The following is a 14,482-nucleotide window of genomic DNA, read 5'->3' as shown; positions in this document are numbered from 1 at the left end:
AGCTACAGAGAAAAGCTCCATCTACACTCTCCCATCAAACACTCCCAGGGCAGATACAGCACAGGTTGAATACAGAGTAAAGCATCCTCTTCACAGTCCCATCAAGCACTCCCAGGACAGATACTGCACTGTTAGATTCAGAGTAAAGCTTCGTCTACACTGTCCCATCAAACACTCCCAGGGCAGGTACAGATAACATCCACTATCTCTGCAGCCACTTCTTTTAAGACCCGAGGATGTAAGCCATCAGGTCCAAGGGATTTGTCCGCCTTTAGTTCCATTATTTTACCGTGTACTACTTCTTTAGTGATCGTGATTGTATTAAGTTCCTCCCTCCCTCTAGTCACTTGATTATCCACTATTGGGATGTTTTAGTGTTCTACTGTGAAGACTGATACAAAATATTTGTTTAACGTCTCTGCCAGTTCCCTGTTCTCCATTATTAATTCCCCAGTCTCATCCTCGAGGGGACCAGCATTTACTTCAGCCGCTCTTTTCCTTTGGGAACTTTGGGAGTGTACAAGGAGCTTTACTCTGTATCTAACCTGTGCTGTACCTGCCCTGGGAGTGTGTGATGGGACAGTGTAGAGGGAGCTTTACTCTGTATCTAACCCCGTGCTGTACCTGCCCTGGGAGTGTTTGATGGGACAGTGTAGAGGGAGCTTTACTCTGTATCTAACCCCGTGCTGTACCTGCCCTGGGAGTGTTTGATGGGACAGTGTAGAGGGAGCTTTACTCTGTATCTAACCCCCTGTACCTGCCCTGGGAGTGTTTGATGGGACAGTGTAGTGGGAGCTTTACTCTGTATCTAACCCCGTGCTGTACCTGCCATGGGAGTGTTTGATGCAAAAAGTGTTCCATTAATGTGCAAGTAAAACGAGAGAGTTCAAGGGATAGTAATATAAAAAGAAAAGAAAGACTTGCATTTCTATAGCGCCTTTCACGACCACTGGACATCTCAAAGCGCTTTACAGCCAATAAAGTACTTTTGGAGTGTAGTCACTGTTGTAATGTGTGAAACGCGGCAGCCAATTATCGCACAGCAAGCTCCCACAAACAGCAATGTGATAATGACCAGATCATCTGTTTTGTTATGTTGATTGAGGGATAAATATTGGCCCCAGGACACCTGGGGAGAACTCCCCTGCTCTTCTTCGAAATAATTCCATGGGACCTTTTGTGTCCACCTGAGAGAGCAGACGGGGCCTCGGTTTAACGTCTCAACTGAAAGACGGAACCTCCGACAGTGCAGCGCTCCCTCAGCACTGCACTGGGAGTGCCAGCCGAGATTGATGTGCTCAAGTCCCTGGAGCGGGACTTGAAGCCACAACCTTCTGACTCTGAGGCAAGTGTGCTGCCCACTGAGCCACAGCTGACAGCTAGCCAAACAATTTAAACATGCTTATTTAAATTTTTAACAATTTCAAGCAGTTTTACAGAAATATTGAGAAGAGAAAGAAAGATGCAAGTTGATTTAATCTTACCGTAACTTTCATATTTCTTGGCAACAGTTAGAGAAAGCCAGTCCTGAGCGGAAGCCAGCCCTGACCAGCTTGAATTCCAGGTCAGGTGCTGCTGTCTGCAGCCTCTAGCAAAACGTCTAAGGCACAACTGGGGGCAATGTTGGGCGGGCGGTGGGAGGGACATCTGCTACACACGTTGGCATTGAGAGGCCCAAACTATTTCCATGGCTGGGGCTCAGCTACATAATATTGGCAAGCTGCCAATGCTCAATGTGTTCTGATCAGCAGCTCACCGCTGGGCGGGGTGGGGGGGCGGATTGGGGGAGGCGAGACGGCTGGAGGAGGTTACAGAAATAGGGATGGGGCGAGACCATGGGGGGATTTGGACACATAAGAACATAAGATAGCGGAGCAGGAGTAGGCCATTCGGCCCCTCGAGCCTGCTCCGCCATTCAATGAGATCATGAGATCTTCAACCTCAACTCCACTTTCCCGCCCAGTCTCCATATCTCTTGATACCCTTCATATCCAAAAATCTATCGATCTCTGTCTTGAATATACTCAACGACTGAGCCTCCACAGACCTCTGGGGCAGAGAATTCCAAAGATTCACCACCCTCTGAGTGAAGAAATCTCTCCTCATCTCAGTCCTAAATGGCCGACCTTTTATCCTGAGACTGTGACCCCTGGTTCTAGACTCCCCAGCCCGGGGGGAAACATCCTCCCTACATCTACCCTGTCAAGCTCTGTAAGAATTTTAAAATGGAGGTGTTGGTGGACCAAGAGCCAATGTAGGTCAGTGAGCACAGGGGGTGATGGGTGAGCGGGACTTGGTGTGAGTTAGGACACGGGGCAGTGTGCACAGGGGGTGATGGGCGAGTGGGACTCGGTGCGAGTTAGGACACGGGGCAGTGTGCACAGGGGGTGATGGGTGAGCGGGACTCGGTGTGAGTTAGGACACGGGGCAGTGTGCACAGGGGGTGATGGGCGAGTGGGACTTGGTGTGAGTTAGGACACGGGTCAGTGTGCACAGGGGGTGATGGGTGAGCGGGACTTGGTGCGAGTTAGGACACGGGTCAGCGAGCACAGGGGGTGATGGGTGAGCGGGACTTGGTGCGAGTTAGGACACGGGTCAGCGAGCACAGGGGGTGATGGGTGAGTGGGACTTGGTGTGAGTTAGGACACGGGGCAGTGTGCACAGGGGGTGATGGGTGAGCGGGACTTGGTGTGAGTTAGGACACGGGTCAGTGTGCACAGGGGGTGATGGGCGAGCGGGACTTGGTGTGAGTTAGGACACGGGGCAGTGTGCACAGGGGGTGATGGGTGAGCGGGACTCGGTGTGAGCTAGGACACGGGGCAGTGTGCACAGGGGGTGATGGGTGAGTGGGACTTGGTGCGAGTTAGGACACGGGTCAGTGTGCACAGGGGGTGATGGGCGAGCGGGACTTGGTGCGAGTTAGGACACGGGGCAGTGTGCACAGGGGGTGATGGGTGAGTGGGACTTGGTGCGAGTTAGGACACGGGTCAGTGTGCACAGGGGGTGATGGGTGAGTGGGACTCGGTGCGAGTTAGGACACGGGGCAGTGTGCACAGGGGGTGATGGGTGAGCGGGACTCGGTGCGAGTTAGGACACGGGGCAGTGTGCACAGGGGGTGATGGGTGAGTGGGACTCGGTGCGAGTTAGGACACGGGGCAGTGTGCACAGGGGGTGATGGGTGAGTGGGACTCGGTGCGAGTTAGGACACGGGGCAGCGAGCACAGGGGGTGATGGGTGAGTGGGACTCGGTGCGAGTTAGGACACGGGGCAGTGTGCACAGGGGGTGATGGGTGAGTGGGACTCGGTGCGAGTTAGGACACGGGGCAGTGTGCACAGGGGGTGATGGGTGAGTGGGACTGGGTGCGAGTTAGGACACGGGGCAGTGTGCACAGGGGGTGATGGGTGAGTGGGACTGGGTGCGAGTTAGGACACGGGGCAGTGTGCACAGGGGGTGATGGGTGAGCGGGACTTGGTGTGAGTTAGGACACGGGGGCAGTGTGCACAGGGGGTGATGGGTGAGCGGGACTTGGTGCGAGTTAGGACACGGGGCAGTGTGCACAGGGGGTGATGGGCGAGTGGGACTTGGTACGAGCTAGGACACGGGGCAGTGTGCACAGGGGGTGATGGGTGAGCGGGACTTGGTGCGAGTTAGGACACGGTCAGTGTGCACAGGGGATGATGGGTGAGCGGGACTTGGTGCGAGTTAGGACACGGGGCAGTGAGCACAGGGGGTGATGGGTGAGCGGGACTTGGTGCGAGTTAGGACACGGTCAGTGTGCACAGGGGATGATGGGTGAGCAGGACTTGGTGCGAGTTAGGACACGGGGCAGTGTGCACAGGGGGTGATGGGTGAGCGGGACTTGGTGCGAGTTAGGACACGGTCAGTGTGCACAGGGGATGATGGGTGAGTGGGACTTGGTGCGAGTTAGGACACGGGGCAGTGAGCACAGCGGGTGATGGGTGAGTGGGACTTGGTGCGAGTTAGGACACGGGGCAGTGAGCACAGCGGGTGATGGGTGAGCGGGACTTGGTGCGAGTTAGGACACGGGGCAGTGTGCACAGGGGGTGATGGGTGAGCGGGACTTGGTGCGAGTTAGGACACGGGGCAGTGTGCACAGGGGATGATGGGTGAGCGGGACTCGGTGCGAGTTAGGACACGGGGCACAGGGGGTGATGGGTGAGCAGGACTTGATGCGAGTTAGGACACGAGGCACAGGGGGTGATGGGTGAGCGGGACTCGGTGCGAGTTAGGACATGGGGCAGCGAGCACAGGGATCGATGGGTGAGTGGGACTTGGTGCGTTTTAGGACACGGGCAGCTGAGTTTTGGATGAGCTCAAGTTTACGTAGGGTAGAATGTGGGAGGCCAGCCAGCAGAGCGTCAGAATAGTCAAGTCTAGAGATAACAAAGGCATGGCTGAGGGCTTTAGCTAAGGCACGGCAGAAATTATAAATGACATCTAAGCTTGTTTAACTTATCACTTTGGTCCTGCGTTGCACAAAGTGTTCCTTGGTGTGTTTGAAAAGGCACCCATATAATGCGTGGGACATTGAATAATTGATGGTGTTTACCAAGGTGAGAAAACGCTCTCATCTTCAAGCACTTTTGCCTGCGGTGCTTGTGGCTAACCAATCCGACATACCTTCTGAATGGAATTCCTTCAGGAACCATTGCCCATGTCTTTCGATGTTACTCTCAGAGCTTTGAGAGTCTTGGAGAGTTCAAGTGTAATGGTTTATCTGCTTTTCCTACCGTAGGATGCGCGGAAGCAATGGAGCATTTCTGAGAGTGTGTTAAATCGCACAACTCAGTATCATTAATCGTGCACTTGACCTTCCCAACATCTGCTCTTTTGGAATTCTGCGCAGCAGGCTGAGGTCCCCTGGGATTCGGGAACAACGGCAGTGTTTGTGACTGAAACTTCAGGTTTCTTCCAAAAAGGACACTGACCTAACAGTATTTTATTTAACTACAAATATAAAAGATTAATGAGATACTAAATTAATTATTTGCATCCCCCGCCAGAGACAGTGCCAGGTCTGGGATCATCACTGTTTCGCTTCTATTAAGGAACGCTGTGATCTATTGGTTATCACAGCGCACAAATTAAGTAACACTGTGATCTATTGGTTATCACAGTGCACAAATTAAGTAACGCTGTGATCTATTGGTTATCACAGGGCACAAATTAAGTAACGCTGTGAACTATTGGTTATCACAGAGCACAAATTAAGTAACGCTGTGATCTATTGGTTATCACAGAGCACAAATTAAGTAACGCTGTGATCTATTGGTTATCACAGAGCACAAATTAAGTAACGCTGTGATCTATTGGTTATCACAGAGCACAAATTAAGTAATGCTGTGATCTATTGGTTATCACAGAGCACAAATTAAGTAACGCTGTGATCTATTGGTTATCACAGCGCACAAATTAAGTCACGCTGTGATCTTTTGGTAGTCAAAGCGCACAAATTAAGAAACGCTGTGATATATTGGTTATCACAGAGCACAAATTAAGAAATGCTGTGATCCATTGGTTATCACAGCGCACAAATTAAGTAACGCTGTGATCTATTGGTTATCACAGGGCACAAATTAAGTAACGCTGTAATCTATTGGTTATCACAGGGCACAAATGAAGTAACGCTGTGATTTATTGGTTATCACAGCGCACAAATTAAGTAACGCTGTGATCTATTGGTTATCACAGCGCACAAATTATGTAATGCTGTGATCTATTGGTTATCACGGCGCACAAATTAAGTAACGCTGTGATCTATTGAATTTCACAGCGCACAAATTAAGTAACGCTGTGATCTATTGGTTATCACAGCGCACAAATTAAGTAACGCTGTGATCTATTGGTTATCACAGGGCACAAATTAAGTAACACTGTGATCTATTGGTTATGACAGCGCACAAATTAAATAACGCTGTGATCTATTGGTTATCACAGAGCACAAATTAAGTAACGCTGTGATCTATTGGTTATCACAGCGCACAAATTAAGTAACGCTGTGATCTATTGGTTATCACAGCGCACAAATTAAGTAACGCTGTGATCTATTGGTTATCACAGCGCACAAATTAAGTAACGCTGTGATCTATTGGTTATCACAGGGCACAAATGAAGTAACGCTGTGATCTATTGGTTATCACAGGACACAAATTAAATAACGCTGTGATCTATTGGTTATCACAGGGCACAAATTAAGTAACGCTGTGATCTATTGGTTATCACAGCGCACAAATTAAGTAACGCTGTAATCTATTGGTTATCACAGGGCACAAATTAAGTAACGCTGTTATCTATTGGTCATCACAGGGCACAAATTAAGTAACGCTGTGATCGATTGGTTATTACAGCGCACAAATTAAGTAACGCTGTGATCTATTGGTTATCACAGCGCACAAATTAAGTAACGCTGTGAACTATTGGTTATCACAGAGCACAAATTAAGTAATGCTGTGATCTATTGGTTATCACAGAGCACAAATTAAGTAACGCTGTGATCGATTGGTTATCACAGCGCACAAATTAAGTAACGCTGTGATCTATTGGTTATCACAGAGCACAAATTAAGTAATGCTGTGATCTATTGGTTATCACAGAGCACAAATTAAGTAATGCTGTGATCTATTGGTTATCACAGAGCACAAATTAAGAAATGCTGTGATCCATTGGTTATCACAGCGCACAAATTAAGTAACGCTGTGATCTATTGGTTATCACAGGGCACAAATTAAGTAACGCTGTAATCTATTGGTTATCACAGGGCACAAATGAAGTAACGCTGTGATTTATTGGTTATCACAGCGCACAAATTAAGTAACGCTGTGATCTATTGGTTATCACAGTGCACAAATTATGTAATGCTGTGATCTATTGGTTATCACGGCGCACAAATTAAGTAACGCTGTGATCTATTGAATTTCACAGCGCACAAATTAAGTAACGCTGTGATCTATTGGTTATCACAGCGCACAAATTAAGTAACGCTGTGATCTATTGGTTATCACAGAGCACAAATTAAGTAACGCTGTGATCGATTGGTTATTACAGCGCACAAATTAAGTAACGCTGTGATCTATTGGTTATCACAGCGCACAAATTAAGTAACGCTGTGATCTATTGGTTATCACAGGGCACAAATTAAGTAACGCTGTGATCTATTGGTTATCACAGGACACAAATTAAATAACGCTGTGATCGATTGGTTATCACAGAGCACAAATTAAGTAACGCTGTGATCTATTGGTTATCACAGAGCACAAATTAAGTAACGCTGTGATCTATTGGTTATCACAGAGCACAAATTAAGAAACGCTGTGATCTATTGGTTATCACAGAGCACAAATTAAGTAACGCTGTAATCTATTGGTTATCACAGGGCACAAATGAAGTAACGCTGTGATTTATTGGTTATCACAGCGCACAAATTAAGAAATGCTGTGATCCATTGGTTATCACAGCGCACAAATTAAGTAACGCTGTGATCTATTGGTTATCACAGGGCACAAATTAAGTAACGCTGTGATCTATTGGTTATCACAGAGCACAAATTAAGAAACGCTGTGATCTATTGGTTATCACAGAGCACAAATTAAGAAACGCTGTGATCTATTGGTTATCACAGAGCACAAATTAAGTAACGCTGTAATCTATTGGTTATCACAGGGCACAAATTAAGAAACGCTGTGATCTATTGGTTATCACAGAGCACAAATTAAGTAACGCTGTAATCTATTGGTTATCACAGGGCACAAATGAAGTAACGCTGTGATCTATTGGTTATCACAGAGCACAAATTAAGTAACGCTGTGATCTATTGGTTATCAGAGGGCACAAATTAAGTAACGCTGTGATCTATTGGTTATCACAGAGCACAAATTAAGTAACACTGTGATCTATTGGTTATCAGAGGGCACAAATTAAGTAACGCTGTGATCTATTGGTTATCACAGAGCACAAATTAAGTAACGCTGTGATCTATTGGTTATCACAGAGCACAAATTAAGTAACGCTGTGATCGATTGGTTATCACAGCGAAGAAATTAAGTAACACTGTGATCTATTGGTTATGACAGCGCACAAATTAAATAACGCTGTGATCTATTGGTTATCACAGAGCACAAATTAAGTAACGCAGTGATCTATTGGTTATCACAGCGCACAAATTAAGTAACGCTATGAACTATTGGTTATCACAGGGCACAAATTAAGTAACGCTGTGATCTATTGGTTATCACAGCGCACAAATTAAGTAACGCTATGAACTATTGGTTATGACAGGGCACAAATTAAGTAACGCTTTCATCTATTGGTTGTAACAGCACACAAATTAAGTAACGCTGTGAACTATTGGTTATCACAGAGCACAAATTAAGTAATGCTGTGAGCTATTGGTTATCACAGAGCACAAATTAAGTAACGCTGTGATCGATTGGTTATCACAGCGCACAAATTAAGTAACGCTGTGATCTATTGGTTATCACAGGGCACAAATTAAGTAACGCTGTGATCTATTGGTTATCACAGGGCACAAATTAAGTAACGCTGTGATCTATTGGTTATCACAGGGCACAAATTAAGTAACGCTGTGATCTATTGGTTATCACAGGGCACAAATTAAGTAACGCTGTGATCTATTGGTAGTTATCACAGGGCACAAATTAAGTAACGCTGTGATCTATTGGTTATCACAGGGCACAAATTAAGTAACGCTGTGATCTATTGGTTATCACAGCGCACAAATTAAGTAATGCTGTGATATTGGTGGTTATCACAGCGCACAAATTAAGTAATGCTGTGATCTATTGGTTATCACAGGCCACAAATTAAGTAACGCTGTGATCTATTGGTGGTTATCACAGCGCACAAATAAAGTAATGCTGTGATCTATTGGTTATCACAGCGCACAAATTAAGTAACGCTGTGATCTATTGGTGGTTATCACAGCGCACAAATTAAGTAATGCTGTGATCTATTGGTTATCACAGGCCACAAATTAAGTAACGCTGTGATCTATTGGTTATCACAGGGCACAAATTAAGTAATGCTGTGATCTATTGGTTATCACAGGACACAAATTAAGTAACGCTGTGATCTATTGGTTATTACAGCGCACAAATTAAGTAACGCTGTGATCTATTGGTTATCACAGCGCACAAATTAAGTAACGCTGTGATCTATTGGTTATCACAGGGCACAAATTAAGGAACGCTGTGATCTATTGGTTATCACAGGGCACAAATTAAGTAACGCTGTGATCTATTGGTTATCACAGGGCACAAATTATGTAACGCTGTGATCTATTGGTTATCACAGCGCACAAATTAAGTAACGCTGTGATCCATTGGTTATCACAGCGCACAAATTAAGTAACGCTGTGATCGATTGGTTATCACAGGGCACAAATTATGTAACGCTGTGATCTATTGGTTATCACAGGGCACAAATTAAGTAACGCTGTGATCTATTGGATTTCACAGCGCACAAATTAAGTAACGCTGTGATCTATTGGTTATCACAGCGCACAAATTAAGTAACGCTGTGATCTATTGGTTATCACAGGGCACAAATTAAGTAACGCTGTGATCTATTGGTTATGACAGCGCACAAATTAAATAACGCTGTGATTTATTGGTTATCACAGAGCACAAATTAAGTAACGCTGTGATCTATTGGTTATGACAGCGCACAAATTAAATAACGCTGTGATTTATTGGTTATCACAGAGCACAAATTAAGTAACGCTGTGATCTATTGGTTGTCACAGCGCACAAATTAAGTAACGCTATGAACTATTGGTTATCACAGGGCACAAATTAAGTAACGCTTTCATCTATTGGTTGTAACAGCACACAAATTAAGTAACGCTGTGATCTTTTGGTTATCACAGCTCACAAATGAAGAAACGCTGTGATCTATTGGTTATCATAGGGTACAAATTAAGTCACGCTGTGATCAATTGGTTATCACAGCGCACAAATTAAGTAACGCTGTGATCTATTGGTTATCACAGAGCACAAATTAAGTAACGCTGTGATCGATTAGTTATTACAGCGCACAAATTAAGTAACGCTGTGATCTATTGGTTATCACAGCGCACAAATTAAGTAAAGCTGTGATCTATTGGTTATTACAGCGCACAAATTAAGTAAAGCTGTGATCTATTGGTTATTACAGCGCACAAATTAAGTAACGCTGTGATCTATTGGTTATCACAGGGCACAAATTAAGTAACGCTGTGATCTATTGGTTATCACAGAGCACAAATTAAGTAACGCTGTGATCTATTGGTTATCAGAGGGCACAAATTAAGTAACGCTGTGATCTATTGGTTATCACAGAGCACAAATTAAGTAACACTGTGATCTATTGGTTATCAGAGGGCACAAATTAAGTAACGCTGTGATCTATTGGTTATCACAGAGCACAAATTAAGTAACGCTGTGATCTATTGGTTATCACAGGGCACAAATTAAGTAAATCTATGAACTATTGGTTATTACAGGGCACAAATTAAGTAACGCTTTGATCTATTGGTTATCACAGTGCACAAATTAAGTAACGCTGTGATGTTTTGGTTATCACAGCGCACAAATTAAGTAACGCTGTGATCTATTGGTTATCACAGCGCACAAATTAAGTAACGCTGTGATCTATTGGTTATCACAGAGCACAAATTAAGTAACGCTGTATTGTATTGGTTATCACAGCGCACAAATTAAGTAATGCTGTGATTTTTGGTTATCACAGAGCACAAATTAAGTAATGCTGTGATCTATTGGTTATCACAGTGCACAAATTAAGTAAATCTATGAACTATTGGTTTTTACAGTGCACAAATTAAGTAACGTTTGATCTATTGGTTATCACAGCACACAAATTAAGTAACGCTGTGATCTTTTGGTTATCACAGCGCACAAATTAAGAAACGCTGTGATCTATTGGTTATCATAGGGTACAAATTAAGTAACGCTGTGATCAATTGGTTATCACAGCGCACAAATTAAGTAACGCTGTGATCTATTGGTTATCACAGGGCACTAATTAAGTAACGCTGTGATCTATTGGTTATCACAGCGCAGAAATTAAGTAACGCTGTGATCTATTGGTTATCACAGCGCACAAATTAAGTAACGCTGTGATGTATTGGTTATCACAGCGCACAAATTAAGTAACGCTGTGATCTATTGGTTATCTCAGGGTACAAATTAAGTAACGCTGTGATCTATTGGTTATCACAGCGCACAAATTAAGTAACGCTGTGATTTATTGGTTATCACAGAGCACAAACTAAGTAACGCTGTGTTGTATTGGTTATCACAGCGCACAAATTAAGTAACGCTGTGATCTATTGGTTATCACAGCGCACAAATTAAGTAACGCTGTGATCTATTGGTTATCACAGCGCACAAATTAAGTAACGCTGTGATCTATTGGTTATCACAGGGTACAAATTAAGTAACGCTGTGATCTATTGGTTATCACAGCGCACAAATTAAGTAACGCTGTGATCTATTGGTTATCACAGAGCGCAAATTAAGTAACGCTGTGTTGTATTGGTTATCACAGCGCACAAATTAAGTAACGCTGTGATCTATTGGTTATCACAGCGCACAAATTAAGTAACGCTGTGATCTATTGGTTCTCACAGGGCACAAATTAAGTAACGCTGTCATCTATTGGTTATCACAGCGCAGAAATTAAGTAACGCTGTGATCTATTGGTTATCACACCGCACAAATTAAGTAACGCTGTGATCTTTTGGTTATCACAGCGCACAAATTAAGAAACGCTGTGATTTTTGGTTATCACAGAGCACAAATTAAGTAACATTGTGATCTATTGGTTATCACAGCGCACATAATAAGTAACGCTGTGATCTGTTGGTAATTACAGCGCACAAATTAAGTAACGCTGTGATCTATTGGTTATTACAGGGCACAAATTAAGAAACGCTGTGATCTATTGGTTATCACAGCACACAAATTAAGTAACGCTGTGAACTATTGGTTATCACAGCGCACAAATTAAGTAACGCTGTGATCTATTGGTTATCACAGCGCACAAATTAAGTAACGCAGTGATCTATTGGTTATCACAGAGCACAAATCACGTAACGCTGTGATCGATTGGTCATCACAGCGCACAAATTAAGTAACGCTGTGATCTATTGGTTATCACATGGCACAAATTAAGTAACGCTGTGATCTATTGGTTATCACACGGCACAAATTAAGTAACGCTGTGATCTATTGGTTATCACAGGGTACAAATTAAGTAACGATGTGATCTATTGGTTCGCACAGCGCACAAATTAAGTAACGCTGTGATCTATTGGTTATCACAGAGCACAAATTAAGTAACGCTGTGATCTATAGCTTATCACAGCGCACAAATTAAGTAACGCTGTGATCTATTGGTTACCACAGGGCACAAATTAACTGACGCTGTGATGTATTAGTTATCACAGCGCACAAATTAAGTCACGCTGTGTTGTGTTGGTTATCACAGCGCACAAATTAAGTAACGCTGTGATCTATTGGTTCTCACAGCGCACAAATTAAGTAACGCTCTGATCTATTGGTTATCACAGCGCACAAATTAAGTAACGCTGTTATCTATTGGTTATCACAGAGCACAAATTAAGTAACGCTGTGATCTATAGCTTATTACAGCGCACAAATTAAGTAACGCTGTGATCTATTGGTTACCACAGGGCACAAATTAACTAACGCTGTGATGTATTAGTTATCACAGCGCACAAATTAAGTAACGCTGTGATCTATTGGTTATTACAGCGCACAAATTAAGTAACGCTGTGATCTATTGGTTATTACAGGGCACAAATTAAGAAACGCTGTGATCTATTGGTTGTCACAGCGCACAAATTAAGTAACGCTGTGTTGTATTGGTTATCACAGTGCACAAATTAAGTAACGCTGTGATCTATTGGTTATCACAGGGCACAAATTAAGTAACACTGTGATCTATTGGTTATCACAGGGCACAAATTAAGCAACGCTGTGATCTATTGGTTATCACAGCGCAGAAATTAAGCAACGCTGATGATCTATTGGTTATCACAGCGCACAAATTAAGTAACGCTGTGATGTATTGGTTATCACAGCGCACAAATTAAGTAACGCTGTGATCTACTGGTTATCACAGCGCACAAATTAAGTAACGCTGTGATCTATTGGTTATCACAGGGCACAAATTAAGTAACGCTGTGATCTGCTGGTTATCACAGCGCACAAACTAAGTAACGCTGTGATCTATTGGTTATCACAGGGCACAAATTAAGTAACGCTGTGTTGTATTGGTTATCACAGCGCACAAATTAATTAACGCTGTGGTCTACTGGTTATCACAGGGCACAAATTAAGTAGCGCTGTGATCTACTGGTTATCACAGCGCACAAATTAAGTAACGCTGTGATCTATTGGTTCTCACAGGGCACAAATTAAATAACGCTGTCATCTATTGGTTATCACAGTGCAGAAATTAAGTGACGCTGTGATCTATTGGTTATCACAGCGCACAAATTAAGTAACGCTGTGATCTATTGGTTATTACAGGGCACAAATTAAGTAACGCTGTGATCTATTGGTTATCACAGCACACAAATTAAGTAACGCTGTGATCTATTGGTTATCACAGAGCACAAATTAAGTAACGCTGTGTTGTATTGGTTATCACAGCGCACAAATTAAGTAACGCTGTGATCTATTGGTTATCACAGCGCACAAATTAAGTAACGCTGTGATCTATTGGTTATCACAGCACACAAATTAAGTAACGCTGTGATCTATTGGTTATCACAGAGCACAAACTAAGTAACGCTGTGTTGTATTGGTTATCACAGCGCACAAATTAATGAACGCTGTGATCTATTGGTTATCACAGCGCACAAATTAAGTAACGCTGTGATCTATTGGTTATCACAGCGCACAAATTAAGTAACGCTGTGATCTATTGGTTATCACAGGGTACAAATTAAGTAACGCTGTGATCTATTGGTTATCACAGCGCACAAATTAAGTAACGCTGTGATCTATTGGTTATCACAGCGCACAAATTAAGTAACGCTGTGATCTATTGGTTATCACAGCGCACAAATTAAGTAACACTGTGATCTATTGGTTATCACAGGGCACAAATTAAGTAACGCTGTGATCTATTGGTTATCACAGCACAGAAATTAAGTAACGCTGATGATCTATTGGTTATCACAGCGCACAAATTAAGTAACGCTGTGATGTATTGGTTATCACAGCGCACAAATTAAGTAACGCTGTGATCTACTGGTTATCACAGCGCACAAATTAAGTAACGCTGTGATCTATTGGTTATCACAGGGCACAAATTAAGTAACGCTGTGTTGTATTGGTTATCACAGCGCACAAATTAATTAACGCTGTGGTCTACTGGTTATCACAGGGCACAAATTAAGTAGCGCTGTGATCT

The sequence above is a fragment of the Pristiophorus japonicus genome, chromosome X, assembly GCF_044704955.1.
Source record: "Pristiophorus japonicus isolate sPriJap1 chromosome X, sPriJap1.hap1, whole genome shotgun sequence".
In the NCBI taxonomy this organism is placed as follows: Eukaryota; Metazoa; Chordata; class Chondrichthyes; family Pristiophoridae; genus Pristiophorus; species Pristiophorus japonicus.
Note: the sequence above shows the minus strand (reverse complement) of the source record.